The sequence below is a fragment of the Erpetoichthys calabaricus genome, chromosome 3 (genome assembly GCF_900747795.2).
Source record: "Erpetoichthys calabaricus chromosome 3, fErpCal1.3, whole genome shotgun sequence".
In the NCBI taxonomy this organism is placed as follows: Eukaryota; Metazoa; Chordata; class Cladistia; order Polypteriformes; family Polypteridae; genus Erpetoichthys; species Erpetoichthys calabaricus.
Window position 1 is genome coordinate 72,877,749 of NC_041396.2, and position 18,956 is coordinate 72,896,704.

The 18,956-nt window shown below is 39.9% G+C and overlaps 1 protein-coding gene across 14 annotated transcripts in view; it reads left to right on the forward strand.

Moving 5' to 3' along the window:
* Positions 1 to 18,956, forward strand: part of LOC114648100 (myelin transcription factor 1-like protein) — a 647,050-nt gene that overhangs the window by 162,038 nt on the left and 466,056 nt on the right. The gene's annotated exons all lie outside the window — the stretch shown is intronic.

An 18,956-nucleotide genomic window follows, 5' to 3' on the forward strand; every position in this document is an offset into this window, starting at 1 on the left:
ATTAGCCAGCGAAAGTGACGTGAAGAAGTTGTCTGTTGTTACGGTTCTGCCTTTTTGGATTGCGGCAGATTTGGAGACAAAGTACATGTGCAATGCCACTCCTTATTTAGGAAAAGATCCCAGTCGTCCCACGGGAGAAAGACTTTCCGAGTCTGTGGTCATAAAGCTTATGGAGCCATTTCTGGACAAAGGCAGAACCGTAACAACAGACAACTTCTTCACGTCACTTTCGCTGGCTAATAGACTGCTGCACCGCAATACAACTCTGCTTGGCACCATGAATAAAGTGCGACGGGAACTTCCACCTGCAGCTAAAGTCAGTTCAGTACACGAACAATTCTCCACGCTGGTGTTTAGATCTCCCAGTGCCATGCTGACAGTGTATGTGCCCAAAAAGATGAAGTCTGTCTGCATTCTCAGCACAATGCACCATGATGTGGAGATTGGGCAAGATAAAAAAAAAAAAACCAAACACGGTCACAGACTACAACCACATGAAGGTATGCTAATGAAAAAAATATTAGTGTGACGAAGTATTCTGGTGCTCTGCTGGTGATAAAATGATTTCTTCAAAATGTCACATATATTTGTCTTTCTTTTTTCCCCAGCGTGGCATTGACATCATGAACCAGGAGGCGCGTGCTTGTTCAGTGCGCACAGGAACACGCAGGTGGCCGGTTGCTGTGTTGTACAACATCCTTGACCTAGCAGCGATGAACGCACACGTACTGTATAAGGCATGCACGGGGTCCGCTGAGGAAAGAAGAGTGTTCATGGCTCACCTTGCAGAGGAACTTCGTCGTCGCTTCTTACAGGAAAAGGCGATGGAAAAAGAAAAGATGATACAGCGTCAACAAACTTCCGTTCTAAGACCTCAGCTTCCCCCAGGGAAGAAAGTACAGTGTCAGGTGCTCATTCACTGTAATAGGAACCATAGCACAGAGAGGTGTGTACACTGCAACAAGTACACATGTTGCAAATGTAGGAATGGCGGACCTTGGGTGTGTGGGAGCTGTTAATATTTGAATGTGATGATTTTATATAGCACGGATCGGAAATCAGCAGTTCTTAACATTGCACCACGCAAGCTGTCGTATCAACCACCAACTGTAACTTGCTTTCTTTATTCTTCGGTTATAGTCTTGAATAAAAGTGCACTTTTATTTATGTGAAACCAGCTGTGTCAGATGGCGTTGTATGGATTGATTCTGAATGCGACTGCGAGAATGAAAAGTGAATTAAAAAAAAAAAAAAAAAAAGCTAACCTTTACCAGTATCATAAGTTACACCGCCTGTTACAGACTGAAATCAAATTTATATTGTTATTCTAAAATTGTAAGAATAAGAGCAGTTAATTTCTCGAAGTGGAGCCGTGCGGAATCGAACTCGCCACCCTCTGATTCCCAGTCAGGCGCTGATACCACTACGCCACCGCGGTGGTTGTAGTAAGAGTGTCAATGTGGCATGCTAACGCGGCTTTTTTTTTTTTTTTTTTTTGCATGAAGGCGCACGTGTTCTTTTATTTGTACCTTTTGTGAAAGTGTTTCTTTGATATATGGACTTCAGGCTTCATACGTTATATAGTTTATGCCTACATTTTGTCATTTACTATTAGAATATGAAAAACGTTTCTGTTTTAAAAATGTGTTTGCACAGCCAACTATAGAAATGGAACACACATGAAATGCGTGTATTCCAAATAACGCTAGAATTATTTCCACTGTAAAACTCCACTTCAATCCCAGGTAATCAAATCAAGGCAAGGCTTGAGCTAGGAGAGAAGTTCATTCTAAGTCGGTGGGGGGATGGAATAGCTGGCTGCTAGTAGCTTTATCAGCACATTTAGATGACAAAGGACTCTGGCGGAGAGGTGCAAACGGATTTAAGACGCGATTTAAGGTGGGACGGATTTACGAGTTTTTTCGTAGGCTCTGGTAATTCTAGTGTTAAAAGGGGTTTTCAACTCAACCACTTTTTAAATTCATATCTTATTATAAGTACTTTGGAGATCTAATTTATTGAATATAGTTTAACATTTCACTTTTTTTAACAAGGCAAAGATCAGAGAGAAGGTATAATTATAAATTCCAATAATTAATGCATGGACATTAAGCTCCATCTTTTTTTCTCAACAATAAAGAATCCTGCGACCACTAGTCTATTGGATGATTTAATATAACTATTATCTAAATTCTCCTAAATGTAAATTTTCCTTTTAGGAGATGGTGCATTAGATACAAGTTCAAAAGAGCAGTCATACTTTTCAGGGGACAGAATTTCTAATGATTTCTGCATCCCAAACACATATTTAAAATCTTCATGATAGGCTAGGCACTGTGCTACTAGTGAAATAATTTTCTTTAGATAATTTGAAAAACAAATGTCAGTCCAAGTTCCAGTTTCTTTGTCACAGAATATCTTAAGGGTTTTTTTAAAAGTACTTTTTTATGCTGATTTCAGAAATAGATAAAGCTTCTTTGTTCTTGTTCCAAAACTGTGGAATGATGTCCCTTTGTCTATTCAAACTGTAGCCAGTTTACTCATGTTTAGGTTTCTTTTGAAGATGTTCTTTTGAAAATATACCTTTTCATTATATGTTTTGGATCTGCTTAGTTTCTCTTGTGCCGGATAGCTGCTGTTGTACTGGCAAAGAGATTAGGATGCTAAATTTATGTCTTAGTCTAGTTGCAAGTATAATTATATAGTACTAGTACTACTCTCTTTTACTTGGTTTTTATCTTGTTATCTGTTGATTTTGATGCTTGCACCTTCTAATCATTCTTGCACAAATTGTATCCTTGTGAGCTGACTTGGATACAATTATCTGCTAAATAAACAATAATAAGAAAACAATATTAATATCTATTCATGCACATTATAGAGACAGAGAAGTGTGGTAAAAAAAAATAATTTTGTTTTTAATGTTTAGATTTTTCTGTGTTATTTTAGTTTTAGTTTTCTTTGATGAGAAAAACAGTGATGATGAGATACAACTCCCTGTAAAAAAAGGATGTAATAGGCCTCCTTTCAATTTTTTCTGTGAAAAGATGAAAATTAGCAACAGGTTTACTTTCCAATAGCAGTTTTGGTAGAATGATCTTTCATTTTAATTTATTTGGCATTGAGATCTGTTTGCCATTTTATATTAATTTTAGCTTATATTTTTTATCATATTAATTCATGGGGCAACTGGATGGCACAATGGTTAATGGTGATACTTTATGGATACAACATACTGGTTTAAAATATCAACCCAGGTGATGTATGTGTGGTGCTTGTAAGTTCTTCCTTTGTGGACTTGGGTTTACCATAGCATACTTCAAATTTTTTCTCACATCCCCCAAAATATACATGTTATCTTATTTGGCAATTCCACATAGACCCTGTGTGAATGGGTCCTGTTCTCGTTCTGCACAATCAGAAATTCATAGAAATATTTAATTTTACTCACCTAAAAAGAAATTAACAAAATGTTTTGAAACAACCTGAATCTGTCAGTTATTCACTTTTGTCCATGTGTTTCAAAATATTGTATGTGTTTTTGTGAAGAAAACACAAAAAATCATATGTAAAAATGTTTGCTTTTAAATCGGTTGTATGTTAAGGAAAAAAAAGTAATTAATGGCTAAGAATTCTGTCCACAATGTGAACCAAAAAAGGCTCTTGTGCATTACTTCCTGTAACAATTTACAGTATATATAGTAATTAGAATTAGTTAGAATTAAAACCATCATCACACATTATCTCCAGGCTTCTGGAAAGATAACCTAGGGGATACAGCATACAATGCATGGAGCTTTACAACTGATTTTAGAGGTTGTTAAAAAATGACCCAAGTGACATTTAAATTTTGATATACCTATGTAGGAGAATTGTTGCTGTGATCTCTTGAGTCTGCTGCTCACTAATGTTGCAATAAAACATGTTGTCAAAATGCTCAAATAATACAATGAAAATGAGACTCAAAGTATAGCTCAACATGACTTTTTTATTTAACAAATATAAATAAAAAACACTGTTGCTGTAGAATACTGCCTTAAAAAAATAAGTGCCTTAACACTAGAATTACCAGAGCCTACGAAAAAACTTGTAGATCCGGCACACCTTAAATCGCTTCTTAAATCCATTCGCACCTCTCCGCCAGCGTCTTTTGTCATCTAAATGTGCTGATAAACACAAGCTGCAAGCAGCCGGCTATTCCATCCCCCCACCAACGTAGAACGTGCACGAACGTCTCCCAGCTCATGCCTTGATTGATTATCTGGGAGTGAAGTGGAGTTTTAGAGTGGAAATAATAGATCGTTATTTGGAACACACGCATTTCATGTGTGTTCAGTTTCTACAGTAATCTGTGTAAACACATTGTTAAAACACAAACTTTTTCATTTTTTTTGTAATAAATGTTACAAAATGTAGGCATCCTCTTTAATAAAACCCCTGTGTGCGTCCAGTGTCCGTGTGTGTGTGTCTTCTGGTGAAGTCTGCATGCGCGGGGCATGGTGCGATGCTTCAAAGCAGATGCTTCAAAGGCTGCCTGACGCGTCACACAAGACAGAGAGGGCGGGACCTATAAAATATCACGCGGCAGATCCAATCGGATTTCGGTAAATGAGGTAAGACCTAAAACATAAGGCACAAAAAATCCAATCGGGTACTGAGACGCGAAGACCAGCTTCCCCAAAGAGGTGGGAATAGTGTTTGTAGTTGTGCAAGTGTTTACTCTGAGGATGTCAGATTTACGGGAATACAAACCAGTATTACTGCGAGATAAAATTAAAGGCACACAATACAGCGACACATATTACAGCCACATACAAGCCAGTATTACTGTAACAGAAAATATTACGGACGTACAAGCCTATATTACTGTGACTATCTACTAACAACATGCCACCCAAAAAAAGGACACGTCAAGTAGGACAAAAGACACAGACAATCAAATCCTATATAAGCAACATCTCCTGGAAGAACGGTCAGCTCAGCAAGTAAACATCAACAAAAGAAAGGCTGAAAGACAAAGAAAAATACGAGCAAATAGATGGCATTTACTTGCCAGTAACCAGTATTCAGCCACATATGTTGCATTATGAAGAGTTAGAAGTTTTCAAAATTTTGTTGTCAAGGTTGTAGATGGTCCTGAACAAGGCAAACTTTTGCCAAACTCAGACAGAATATTTACAAGAAATGTTGTCTATAATGAAATTTTATAGAAAAATTTAATGAGGTAAAAAAATAGAAAATTTTTCCTAAATATCTTTTTCAGATATTGTATATTACAGATTGTTACAAACTTTTACACTAAGGCAATATTAATTATACTTGCTGCATTGTCATATACGTTTCTATTTTATTTTTATTATTATTTTACTTTAGGCTTCTTGCAAAAATATTTTTGACAAAAAAAAATTAAGACAAGAAACAGAATGAGGTCAATGTCCCTTGCCATTTAATATAGACTGTCCCTACTAATGTTTATGCACTACTGTTCTAGCGCCCATTGTTGTAACGGGCTTAATGTCTAGTAAACTATAAAATGTGTGAAGCCTGAAGCCCAAAGATCAAATAAACACTTTCACAAAAGGTTCAAGAGTGATATGACAGCTTCTATGGTGTAACGCTAAGATTTGCTGAATCAGAGTGCAATAGACTTGCTATGCCTCAGAGATCTGAGTTCAATTCCCCGCTGGGGGAGAAAATGTTTTTTTTTTTCTTTTTAACCTTCGCCGCTCTGCCTGCCTGAACTCCCTGTCTATCTATATAGTAATAACAGTTATTTTATTATTCTATAGCAGCTTCCCTGTCTGCCTATCATATAGTGCCTTTCCTTCCTATCTATCTATATATCTATCCCCTTAGCTGTTTTTTATATATCTATAATGCAGTGCCTATGGGGTGCCAAACAGGCAATTACAATGATTTTCGGAATATATAAAGTCATTTTTGAATATATAAAGTCAGCGTTGGACTATATAAATTCTTTCCCGAATATATAAAATTTCCGTGCTTGTCATTTCACTCGTACTAGTGAAAGATAAACTTCGACAGAAGCCACTCAGAGTCGATTGGGCTTGTGAGGTTCGTCCAAAAATGCACCCATACAAAAAGAATAAATAAATATAGTGTTCAAAATGCTGGCCACATACATCATTTTGAATAAATTAACTGAACAGTGTTTTTTTTTTAAAATATTTTTCTGAAGATGTTTTTGTTAACTTAGTTCATTACGTTGTATTAGGAACTCATTGAGTTTACTAAAAATGTGCCTGAGTCGTTTCAATCAATATCAATATAATCTGACTTTAAATTTATATATTCAGGAATGAGGTTATATATTCCGATGCTGACTATATATTTGGTAATGACTTTATACAGTATATTCTGACGCTGCCTTTATATAACCAGGCTTTGACTTTACATAATTTGAGAGTGACTTTATATATTCCAACGCTGACTTTATATATTCAGGAATGACTCTATATATCCCGAAAATCATTGTACAGTAATCCCTCCTCCATCGCGGGGGTTGCGTTCCAGAGCCACCCGCAAAATAAGAAAATCCGCGAATTGGAAACCATATGTTTATATGGTTATTTTTATATTGTCATGCTTGGGTCACAGATTTGCGCAGAAACACAGGAGGTTGTAGAGAGACAGGAACGTTATTCAAACACTGCAAACAAACATTTGTCTCTTTTTCAAAAGTTTAAACTGTGCTCCATGACAAGACAGAGATGACAGTTCCGTCTCACAATTAAAAGAATGCAAACATATTTTCCTCTTCAAAGGAGTGCGTGTCAGGAGCAGTGACTGTCACAGAGATAGCCCTATTGATTTGTTTTCTTTTCTCTCTGTTTGGCTTTTAAGTATGCGAAGCACCGCGGCACAAAGCTGTTGAAGGCGGCAGCTCACACCCCCTCCGTCAGAAGCAGACAAAGAGAGAGAGACAGAGTTTGTTTTTCAAGCACAAATCAATACGTGCTCTTCGAGCTTTTAAGTATGCGAAGCACTGTGCAGCATGTCGTTTCAGGAAGCAGCTGCACAAAAGATAGCAACGTGAAGATAATCTTTCAGCATTTTTAGATGAGCGTCCGTATCGTCTAGGTGTGCCAACAGCCCCCCTGCTCACACCCCCTACGTCAGGATCACAGAAAGTCACCGCAAGAGAGAGAGAGAGAAAGTAAGCTGGGTAGCTTCTCAGCCATCTGCCAATAGCGTCCCTTGTATGAAATCAACTGGGCAAACCAACTGAGGAAGCATGTACCAGAAATTAAAAGACCCATTGTCCGCAGAAACCCGCGAAGCAGCGAAAAATCCGCGATATATATTTAAATATGCTTACATATAAAATCCGCGATGGAGTGAAGCCGCGAAAGGCGAAGCGCGATATAGCGAGGGATTACTGTAATTGCCTGTTTGGAACCCCATAGGCACTGTATAATAGATATATAAAAAAACAGCTAAGGGGATAGATATATAGATAGTTAGGAAGGAAAGGCACTATATTGTGCCTTTGGACTACATTGGACATCCGGCGCCGCCGAGAGTGGCAGCCTTTTCAGCAGCTCTGTGTATGACTGTATGTGTATGTGTACTTTTCTACTTTTATTTTTCTATTTTTATTTATTGATCACTCCTATCACTTTATTTTATGTGGATTTGTTCCCTGGACACACTTACTTTTACAACGTGGGCATGGATTTTTACACGCCGAGACTTGCCTATTCAAGTACTCAACTTCGAGCGCTGAGAACAAATGCCAGTGCCAGTGCGGTTCCCTATTTACCCGACGAGGCAAGAAGGCGGTATCGTGGCAGCAGAGCGGGCACTAAGCTAAAAATGAAGTGGCTTGCGAGAAAGTGGCGTTTTAAGCCTTCGGTGCCTTCTGTGATTCTGGGGAATGTGAACTCAATCTCAAATAAGATTGACGAACTGGCTGCGCTTTTGAAAAATGTCAGAACCTACAGAGAATGCAGTTTGTTGTGTTTTTGTGAAACGTGGCTAACTAACACCATCCCAGATGCTAACGTGGAGCTACCCGGGTTTAGCACAGTTAGAGTGGACAGAGATGCTAGTACCTGCGGGAAGCACAAAGGAGGAGGACTCGCTCTCTATGTCAATACACGGTGGTGTAACTCTGGACATGTTAACGTCAAAATCTCCACTTGCTTCAGGGACATCGAACTGTTGGCCGTAAGTTTGCATCCCTATTACTTGCCCAGAGAGTTTGGACATGTCATTGTTGTTATTGTATACATTCCTCCTCGGGCGGATGTGGAGACAGCGAGTGACATCATCCATTCTGCTGTTGCTAAGTTACAAACGCAGCACCCTGAGGCGCTTGTGCTAATCGCTGGAGACTTTAACCATGTGACGCTGGACAAAACATTACCTGCCTTCTCCCAGTATGTGGACTGTAACACCCGGGGAAATAAGACTATTGATTTACTGTATGCAAACGTTAAAGACGCATACAGCGCCACCCCGCTGCCTGCACTTGGGAAAGCAGATCATAATCTGGTTCTGCTTCAGCCTCACTACAAACCAGAAGTGAGGGTCCTACCTGCAACCACACGATCATTCAGGAAGTGGACCCCGGAGGCTGAGAATACTCTGAGAGAATGTTTTGGAACTACAGACTGGAATATCCTGCAGGGATCACATAGTGAGAACATTGAGGAGGTTGTTGACTGCACTACTGACTACATCAACTTCTGTATGGACATTGTAGTTCCAGTAAGAACTGTAGATAGATAGATAGATAGATACTTTATTAATCCCAATGGGAAATTCACATTCTTCAGCAGCAGCATACTGATACAATAAATAATATTAAATTAAAGAATGATAATAATGCAGGTGAAAAACAGACAATAACTATGTATAATGTTAAATGTTAACGTTTACCCCCCCGGGTGGAATTAAAGAGTCGCATAGTTTGGGGGAGGAACGATCTCCTCAATCTGTCAGTGGAGCAGGACAGTGGCAGCAGTCTGTCGCTGAAGCTGCTCTTCTGTCTGGAGATGATACTATTAAGTGGATGCAGTGGATTCTCTCTAATTGATAGGAGCCTGCTGAGCGCCCTTCACTCTGCCACAGATGTTAAACTGTCCAGCTCCATGCCAACAATAGAGCTTGCCTTCCTCACCAGTTTGTCCAGGCGTGCGGCGTCTTTCCTCTTAATGCTGCCTCTCCAGCACACGACTGCGTAGAAGAGGGCGCTCGCCACAACTGTCTGATAGAACATCTGCAGCATCTTATTGCAGATGTTGAAGGACGCCAGCCTTCTAAGGTAGTATAACCGGCTCTGTCCTTTCTTGCACAGCGCATCAGTATTGGCAGTCCAGTCTAATTTATCATCCAGCTGCACTCCCAGATATTTATAGGTCTGCACCATCTGCACACAGTCACCTTTGATGATCACTGGGTCTATGAGGGGTCTGGGCCTCCTAAAATCCACCACCAGCTCCTTGGTTTTGCTGGTGTTCAGGTGTAGGTGGTTTGAGTCGCACCATTTAACAAAGTCATTGATTAGGTCCCTATACTCCTCCTCCAGCCCACGATAGCAGTGTCATCAGCGAACTTTTGCACATGGCAGGACTCCTGTACGCTGCTATGCTAACAACAAGCCATGGATTACAAGTGACATCAAGGGCCTTTTGAACCAGAAGAAAAGGGCTTTTAAAGACGGCGATCAGCATGAGCTCAAGCGCATGCAGAAGGAACTCCGAGTCCAGCTCAGGGCGGCGAAGGAGCAGTACAGGAGAAAGCTGGAGCAGAAGTTGCAGAATAACAGCATGAAGGAAGTGTGGGATGGGATGAAGATCATCACTGGCTGCAGCTCGAAGCGGGGTACCACCATCGAGAGAGACGTGAAGAGAGCAAACCAAATGAACAACTTCTTTAACAGGTTTGACCACCCTAACCCACTCTCACTCTCACCTCGGAGTACTGCACTCTCCACACATCCTTCTGCTGATACCAGCATAGGAGAGACATCCCCACCCATAATTACAACAGCGCAAGTGAGCAGAGAGCTGAGGAGACTTCGTGCCAGCAAAGCAGCCGGTCCAGATGGAGTATCGCCACGACTGCTGAAGGTCTGTGCATCGGAGCTGGGGGGTCCTCTACAGTGCATCTTCAACCTGAGCCTGGAACAGGGGAGAGTCCCGAGGCTTTGGAAAACATCTTGCATCACCCCAGTCCCAAAGGTATCACGTCCTAGTGAGCTGAATGACTTCCGGCCTGTTGCTCTGACATCACATGTGATGAAGACCATGGAGAGGCTGCTGCTTCACCACCTGTGGCCACAGGTTCAACACGCCCTCGACCCTCTGCAGTTTGCATATAAGGAGAAGGTGGGAGCGGAGGATGCCATCATCTATATGCTACATCGATCCCTCTCTCACTTGGACAGAGGCAGTGGTGCTGTAAGAATTATATTTCTAGACTTCTCTAGCGCCTTCAACACAATCCAACCTCTGCTCCTTAGGGACAAGCTGACAGAGATGGGAGTAGATTCATACCTGGTGGCATGGATCGTGGACTGTCTTAAAGACAGACCTCAGTATGTGCGTCTTGGGAACTACACGTCTGACATTGTGGTCAGCAACACAGGAGTGCCACAAGGGACTGTACTTTCTCCGATCCTGTTCAGCCTATATATATCGGACTTCCAACACAACTCGGAGTCCTGCCACATGCAAAAGTTCGCTGATGACACTGCTATTGTGGGCTGCATCAGGAGTGGGCAGGAGGAGGAGTATAGAGACCTAATCAATGACTTTGTTAAATGGTGCGACTCAAACCACCTACACCTGAACACTAGCAAAACCAAGGAGCTGGTGGTGGATTTTAGGAGGCCCAGACCCCTCATGGACCCCGTGATCATCAGAGGTGACTGTGTGCAGATGGTGCAGACCTATAAATACCTGGGAGTGCAGCTGGATGATAAATTAGACTGGACTGCCAATACTGATGCTCTGTGTAAGAAAGGACAGAGCCGGCTATACTTCCTTAGAAGGCTGGCGTCCTTCAACATCTGTAATAAGATGCTGCAGATGTTCTATCAGACGGTTGTGGTGAGTGCCCTCTTCTACGCGGTGGTGTGCTAGGGAGGCAGCATTAAGAAGAAAGACGCCGCACGCCTGGACAAACTGGTGAGGAAGGCAGGCTCTATTCTTGGCATGGAGCAAGACAGTTTGACATCTGTGGCAAAGCGACGGGCGCTCAGCAGGCTCCTATCAATTATGGAAAATCCACTGCATCCACTAAACGGTGTCATCTCTAGACAGAGGAGCAGCAAAGACGCCGCACACCTGGACAAACTGGTGAGGAAGGCAGGCTCTATTCTTGGCATGGAGCTAGACAGTTTGACATCTGTGGCAGAGCGACGGGCGCTCAGCAGGCTCCTATCAATTATGGAAAATCCACTGCATCCACTAAACGGTGTCATCTCTAGACAGAGGAGCAGCTTCAGCGACAGACTGCTGTCACTGTCCTGCTCCACTGACAGACTGAGAAAATCGTTCCTCCCCCAAATTATGTGATTCTTCAGTTCCACCTGGGGGGGGGTAAACGTTAACATTATATAAAGTTATTGTCTGTTTTTTACCTGCATTATTATCAATCTTTATATTAATATTGTTTTTGTATCAGTAAGGTGCTGCTGGAGTATGTGAATTTCCCCTTGAGATTAATAAAGTATCTATCTATCTATCTATCTATCTATCTATCTATCTATCTATCTATCTATCTATCTATCTATCTGTCTGTCTGTCTGTCTGTCTGTCTGTCTGTCTGTCTGTCTATCTATCTATCTATCTATCTATCTATCTATCTATCTATCTATCTATCTATCTATCTATCTATCTATCTATCTATCTATCTATCTATCTGATAGGCAGACAGGGAAGCTGCTATATAATAATAAAATTACTGTTATTACTATATAGATAGACAGGGAGTTCAGGCATGCTGAGCGGCGAAGGTTAAAAAGAAAAAAAAAAAAACATTTTCTCCCCCAGCGGAGAATTGAACTCAGATCTCTGAGGCATGGCAAGCCTGTTTCGCTCAGAGTCAGCAGATCTTAGTGTTACGCCACAGACGCTCTCATATCATTTGTGAACCTTTTGTGAAAGTGTTTATTTGATCTTTGTGCTTCAGGCTTCACACATTTTATAGTTTATGCCTACATTTTGTAACATCCATCCATCCATTTTCCAACCCGCTGAATCCGAACACAGGGTCACGGGGGTCTATTACTAAAATATGAAAAAGTTTCTGTTTTAACAATGTGTTTATACAGATTACTGTAGAAATGGAACATACATGAAATGAGTGTGTTCCAAATAACAATGTTATTTCCACTCTAAAACTCCACTTCACTCCCAGATAATCAATCAAGGCTTGAACTGGGAGAAGTTCGTGCATGTTCTAAGTTGGTGGGGGGATGGAATAGCCGGCTGCTTGCAGCTTGTGTTTATCAGCACATTTAGATAACAAAAGACGCTGGTGGAGAGGTGCGAATGGATTTAAGAAGCGATTTAAGGTGGGCCAGATCTACGAGTTTTTTCATAGGCTCTGGTAATTCTAGTGTTAAGTGTATAGGAACTTAAATGAACACCACTTTTTTCATATTTAAAATTTAAAGTGTAAACGTACAAAAATCAGTAACCGTTAAACACAAATGTGAGCAACCAAGCCTACTGTATTAGATAGATAGATACATGCTTTATTAATCCCAAGGGGAAAGTCACATACTCCAGCAGCAGCATACTGATACAAAAAAACAATATTAAATTAAAGAGTAATAAAAATGTAGGTAAAAACAGACAATAACTTTGAATAATGTTAACGTTTACCCCCACCCCCCGGGTGGAACTGAAGAGTCGCATAGGTTGGGGGAGGAGTGATCTGTCGTTGAAGCTGCTCCTCTGTCTGGAGATGACACTGTTTAGTGGATACAGTGGATTCTCCATAATTAATAGGAGCCTGCTGAGCACCCGTCACTCTGCCACGGATGTCAAACTGTCCAGCTCCATGCCTACAGTAGAGCCTGCCTTCCTCACCAGTTTGTCCAGGCATGAGGCGTCCTTCTTCTTTATGTTGCCTTCCCAGCACACCACTGCGCCACAGCCGTCTGATAGAACATCTGCAAGTCCTTCTATGATAATCCCCTTTATCTCAGAAGCATTTCAAAATTGAACTGCCAATGGCTCAATGGCGAATGCAAATAGCAGTGGTGACACGGGGCATCCTTGTCTAGTACCACGTTCTAGTTTGAAGTAGTCTGAAGCAATGTTGCTAATACTGATAAGCTGAAGCTTCTGGACTGGTATACAGTAGTTTGATCCATGCACATATGTTCGGGCCAAACCCAAATTTGTGCAATGTAGTGAATAGGTAGTCCCATTCAACCATATCAAGTGTTTTTTCTGCATCCAATGATAATAAGATCTCCAGGGTGTTAGACTTTGTCGGTGAATGTATTACATCAAACAGACATCGAAGATTGGAAGCTGAGTGTCTGCCTTTAATAAATCCGCTTTGGTTTGCGATATTACTGAAGGAAGCACTTTCTCAATCCTTCTAGATAGAACTTTGAAGGGTATCTTAACATCAGTATTCAGACGTGAGACTGGTCTGTATGATGCACATTGTAATAAGTCCTTATTTTTTTAGGAAAGATGGTAATTAATGCTTGGCAAAAAGTTTGAGGTAGAATTTTATTGTCTGGCTTCTATAAATGTTGCTAATAAAAGGGGAGCTAATGTAATTTACATTTTTTTATAAACTTCAGCAGGGTAGCCATCATGGCTTGCTGCTTTCCCACTCTGAAGTAAGTTTATAGCGTCTAGAAATTCTTAAGAGTGTCAGAAGTTTATCCAATTCCTCTAAACTGAGAGTAGTAGGGTCTGGTATCTTTGTAATGCATTGAAAAACACATTCAGTTGTGTCTTCTTTAAACTGAGTAGAATATAAGAACTTATAGTAGTCTCTAAATGTGTGCATTATATTTTTATGGTCAATGATTTTTTCTCCATCTGTGTTGGTAATTACAGGTATTGCATTGCGAACCTCCTGCTTGTGGATTTGTTCAGCTAAGATCTTATTAGCCTTCTCTCCGTGTTCATAGTAATGATGTCACAATTTAAAAATAAGTAGTTCCATTTCTTTTGTTGTCAAGAGGTTGAGTTCTGAATGCAATGCCTGTCTTTTCCTATAAAATGCCTAATTTGGATACCTGCCATGTTCTTGATCTATTCTGGTAATTTCACTGATTATCTCTGATGCCTTTTTGGTTTCTGATTTATTTTTGTGGGAGAGATATGAAATAATATTTCCTCCTAAAAATGCCTTCAGAGTTGCCCAGCGTATTCTTGCAAAGGAAAACAAATCAATTTGCTTAGATATAAATTTTGTACAGTTCTCATCAGCTAGTAAAAGTGGGTTAAAACACCAGCTGCGAGATGAGTATGTGGGGCATAATGATTTGACATGATCAGAGGGGCGTGGTCGAAGATAACAATAGTGTTGTACTTGAAAGATTTGATTGTGGGAAAAAAAATGTTATCTATAAAGAAATAATCAATTCTTGAGTAACAGTGATGTACTGGTGAGAAGAAGGAATATGATCTTGAGTTTATATTTAGAAATCTCCAAGGGTCTGACAAGTTGTTATCAATTAGAAACTGTGTAATTGTTTTTGCAGTGTTGGATGTTATTGTCCACGTGGCAGAAGATCTATTCAGGTCTGGATTTAAAACAAAATTAAATTCTCCGGCCATTATAATTTTATGAGTGTTCTACATTGGGAATGGATTTAAACAAGTTTTGGATGAAGTCTGTATCATCAACATTGGGTGTGTAGATATATATCAAAATCACTTTGCAATTGAATAAATTACCCATGACAATCACATATTGGTTTTCAGAATCAGATACTACATCTGATACTACAAATGAAATTGTTCTATGTATTAAAATTCCCACATCTCTAGTTTTCTTTGTATAGTTGGAGTCATTGCCCAGTCCAATTTTTTTGCAACCAAAACTTATCCTTGCTTAATAAGTGGGCCTCTTTTAAAAATACTATCTTGGCATTTAGACCTGTTAGTTGAGAGAATACTTTCTTTCTCTTTAATTCATGATTGAGACCTTTAGCATTCCAGCTCACAAAGTTCAATTGTATGATGTTAAACAGTCCCCTCTGGAGAGAAAAGAAATGTATAATTGTAATTAAAATGTAACAATAGCCAAGAAGGAAATAAAATGTATAATTACAGCAAATGCGTCATTGCAAATGGACCAAATAGCGGGTAAAATATTTTTTGCTTTGCCAGGACATGATTTGACTTGTAATTGTATTTCAAAAAGTGTCTGGATCAATTTTCTTAGCTCTTTTTCTGCTTCATCCGGAGAACTAAAAATGTAGAATTTGCCTTGAATATCAACTTTCAACTTAGCAGGAAACAACAGGTTATATCTGATTTTCAGTCAGCGCTGTTTAATCTGTAAAATGCAGCACATTTAGCAGCTGTTGAAGGTGAGAAATCTGTGAAAATATTTGAAAATTATTTTCAAATATGATCTCTTGTTTCAGTCTGAGAAGTGACATCACATTTAATTTAGATTGTAATTTGTTGAAACATACAATGAGGCTTCTAGGTTTTGAGGCATTCCATTTACATATGTGGTAAGCTGCTGATATCATCGTATCTGATTTGAAGTCCTCTCCAATTATTTTAGAGAATAGTTCATCTATGAATTTCAAAGGGTTTGAACTTTCACCGTTTTCAGAGAGAACTTCGATTCTGATATTATTCATTCTGTATCCATCTTCCAGTGCAGTTAGTCTTGTCTCTAAGCACTTTGCATTCGGAATTTGAAGCTGTTACTTTCCCGTCAGTGGTAGATGCCAGTTGTTCAACTATTTCAATACGAGTCGTGAATGTTTGATTAATGTTTTCAAGCTGAGCATCAAGTGCTTTAAACCTATTCTCAAATTTACTTGTATCTTCTTGTATTTTTTCCTGAGTTCTTTTCTAGTATACCTTTAAAGGTTGCCTCAACGCGATTACTTAAATGTTTCTCCAAGTCTTTAATATCCTGAAGCAGCTTCTAATTTGTCATGTTTATTTCTTTTATATCTTAACTCATATCATTTGTAGCCTTCTTTATATTATACTTTATCTTGTTTATGCACAAGAGTGTGGTAGTTTTTGCAGTAATCATTGCAGTGATCATTACTTTCAGTTTGGACTATTCGTTTTGGTCTTCTTGGTGCTCTGCGGATGGAGTTGCAAGCCCATTTGGAGTCAGTGCCACTAACTTGTGGGGGATAGTTGACAGTGTGGATAGTAAGGCCATTTTCAGTTTCAGTGAGCCTTCTGGAATCAACGAGTTCACCTGGCCCAACTCACTTGTACTTTCACTCCCACTTTTGCTCTAGGCTGGAGGCGATGCTGCAGCGTCAGGTCCTGAGAGATCTTTTCTTTTGCCTATCTGTTCCAGGTCAGTCCCTGGGAGGCTGTATCTTGAACTTGAATTTGAGGCTTTCTTAGACTAAGATGAAGTTTTAGTTGTCTTTTCCATTTCTTTTTGAGCCCTTTTTCTGCTATTCATGCTTGTATATACTTGCATTTACTTCAATTAACACTAGAACCCCTGAACCTTACGAGAAAACTTGTAATCCCGGCCCACCTAAAATCCCTTCGCACCTCTCCATCAGCGTCTTTTGTTTTGTAAATGTGTCAATCAGCACAAGCAGCAGGCAGCCTGCTGTCCCATCTCCCGCCTTGACAGAGATCAATTTGGGCAAAAAGTTCTCCCAGCTCAAGCCAAAGCTCCTTATCTGCGTGTGAGGTTCCTGTAGGGGTACAGGGTAAATAATACAGTACAGTAATCCCTCGCTATATCGCGCTTCGCCTTTCGCGGCTTCACTCCATCGCGGATTTTATATGTAAGCATATTTAAATATATATCGCGGATTTTTTGCTGCTTCGCGGGTTTCTGAGGACAATGGGTCTTTTAATTTCTGCTACATGCTTCCTCAGTTGGTTTGCCCAGTTGATTTCATACAAGGGACGCTATTGGCAGATGCTGAGAAGCTACCCAGCTTACTTTTCTTTCTCTCTCTCTTGCGCTGACTATCTGTGATCCTGACGTAGGGGGTGTGAGCAGGGGGGCTGTTCGCACACCTAGACAATACGGACGCTCGTCAAAAAATGCTGAAAGATTATCTTCACGTTGCTACCTTCTGTGTGCAGCTTTTAAGTATGCTGCACGGTGCTTCGCATACTTAAAAGCTCAAAGGGCACGTATTGATTTTTTTATCTGTCTCTCTCTATCTCTCTCTAACTCTCTCTCTCTCTGCTCCTGACGGAGGGGGTGTGAGCTACTGCCTTCAACAGCTTTGTGCCGCGGTGCTTCGCATACTTACAAGCCAAACAGCCCTATTGATTTGTTTGCTTCTTTGAAGAGGAAGATATGTTTGCATTCTTTTAATTGTGAGACTGAACTGTCATCTCTGTCTTGTCATGGAGCACAGTTTAAACTTTTGGAAAAGAGACAAATGTTTGTTTGCAGTGTTTGAATAACGTTCCTGTCTCTCTACAACCTCCTGTGTTTCTGCGCAAATCTGTGACCCAAGCATGACAATATAAAAATAACCATATAAACATATGGTTTCTACTTCGCGGATTTTCTTATTTCGCCGGTGGCTCTGGAACGCAACCCCCGCGATGGAGGAGGGATTACTGTATATCATTATTTGGAATACATGCATTGCATTCGTGTTCTGTGTCTACAAAAATCTGGGTAAGTGTTGAATGAAAGGAAATGCGAGGCAAGAAATACTGAAACACATATCTAAAGCAGAAACTTTTCCCATTATATACTAATAATGACATGATGTGTATAATGTGTGAAGACTTTAGTCTAAATATCAAATAAACAAGTGCACTTTTATTCAAGAATATAACCAAAGAAAAAAAACATTTGATTTACATACTTAAAGCAGAAACTTTTTCTATGTTATACTAATAATGACGTGAAGTATATAATGTGTGAAAACTTTAGTTCTAATATCAAATTAACATGTGCGCTTTTACTCAAGAATAAAATTAGAGAAAAAAAAATCATTTGATTTAACATGTTAAAAAACCCAAGCTCAAATGTCAATCAACAGGGAGTTTACACGTATTCTTGAATGGTATACAGGTAAGAACCACTGCCTTATAACCCAATGGTCCCAGGTTTGAGACGGGCACTCTGCGTTTTGAGTAGTGAGCAGCTCTGTGACATGCTGATAGATATTGGTAATGTGAAGGGTATCTATTTTTCTTTTTGTTTTGTTTGTGATCTTTGTCGATGTGGTATTAGGGTACAGACAGATCTCTGAGATTATGAAGTTGGTGCTTCTGAGTGCTGTTGGTTTGCTATTTGGGTATGATGTTATCCTCATGGTTGTATTGGATGGTGATGTCAAGTGTGCACTTGATTAGATTGTAGCTTGCTGGATGACATGGTTGCAGTAACAACTTGTTTTCTAGATGATGATGGTGAAATGGAAGCTAAATCATCACGCAAATATTCCAGTTGATATTCCAGTCCACATCCACACCAAATGACACAAACTTTGAGTAGTGATTAAAATAAAAATAAAAAACTGAGTCCAACCAACATGCTGAAATAATGTTCCTGCTAGGCTTACATTCCATAAAAAAGTGAAATGTTTGACAATGTAAGAATACTTTAGGGAAAATGGGATGTTCTCCCCTAGATTCAGTGGCATGGCCTACTTGGAGGAGGTCTAAGGGCAGACCCAGTACACATGAGGGAGAGGATCTTGCATTTTTGGCCTTGGAGTGCTAAGGGATTTATGAGGAGGAGCTTATGCTAGGACTAGGGAAGTAATGTTGAATCAGCTCTGTGTATTACCGCCACAACCCAGGAAA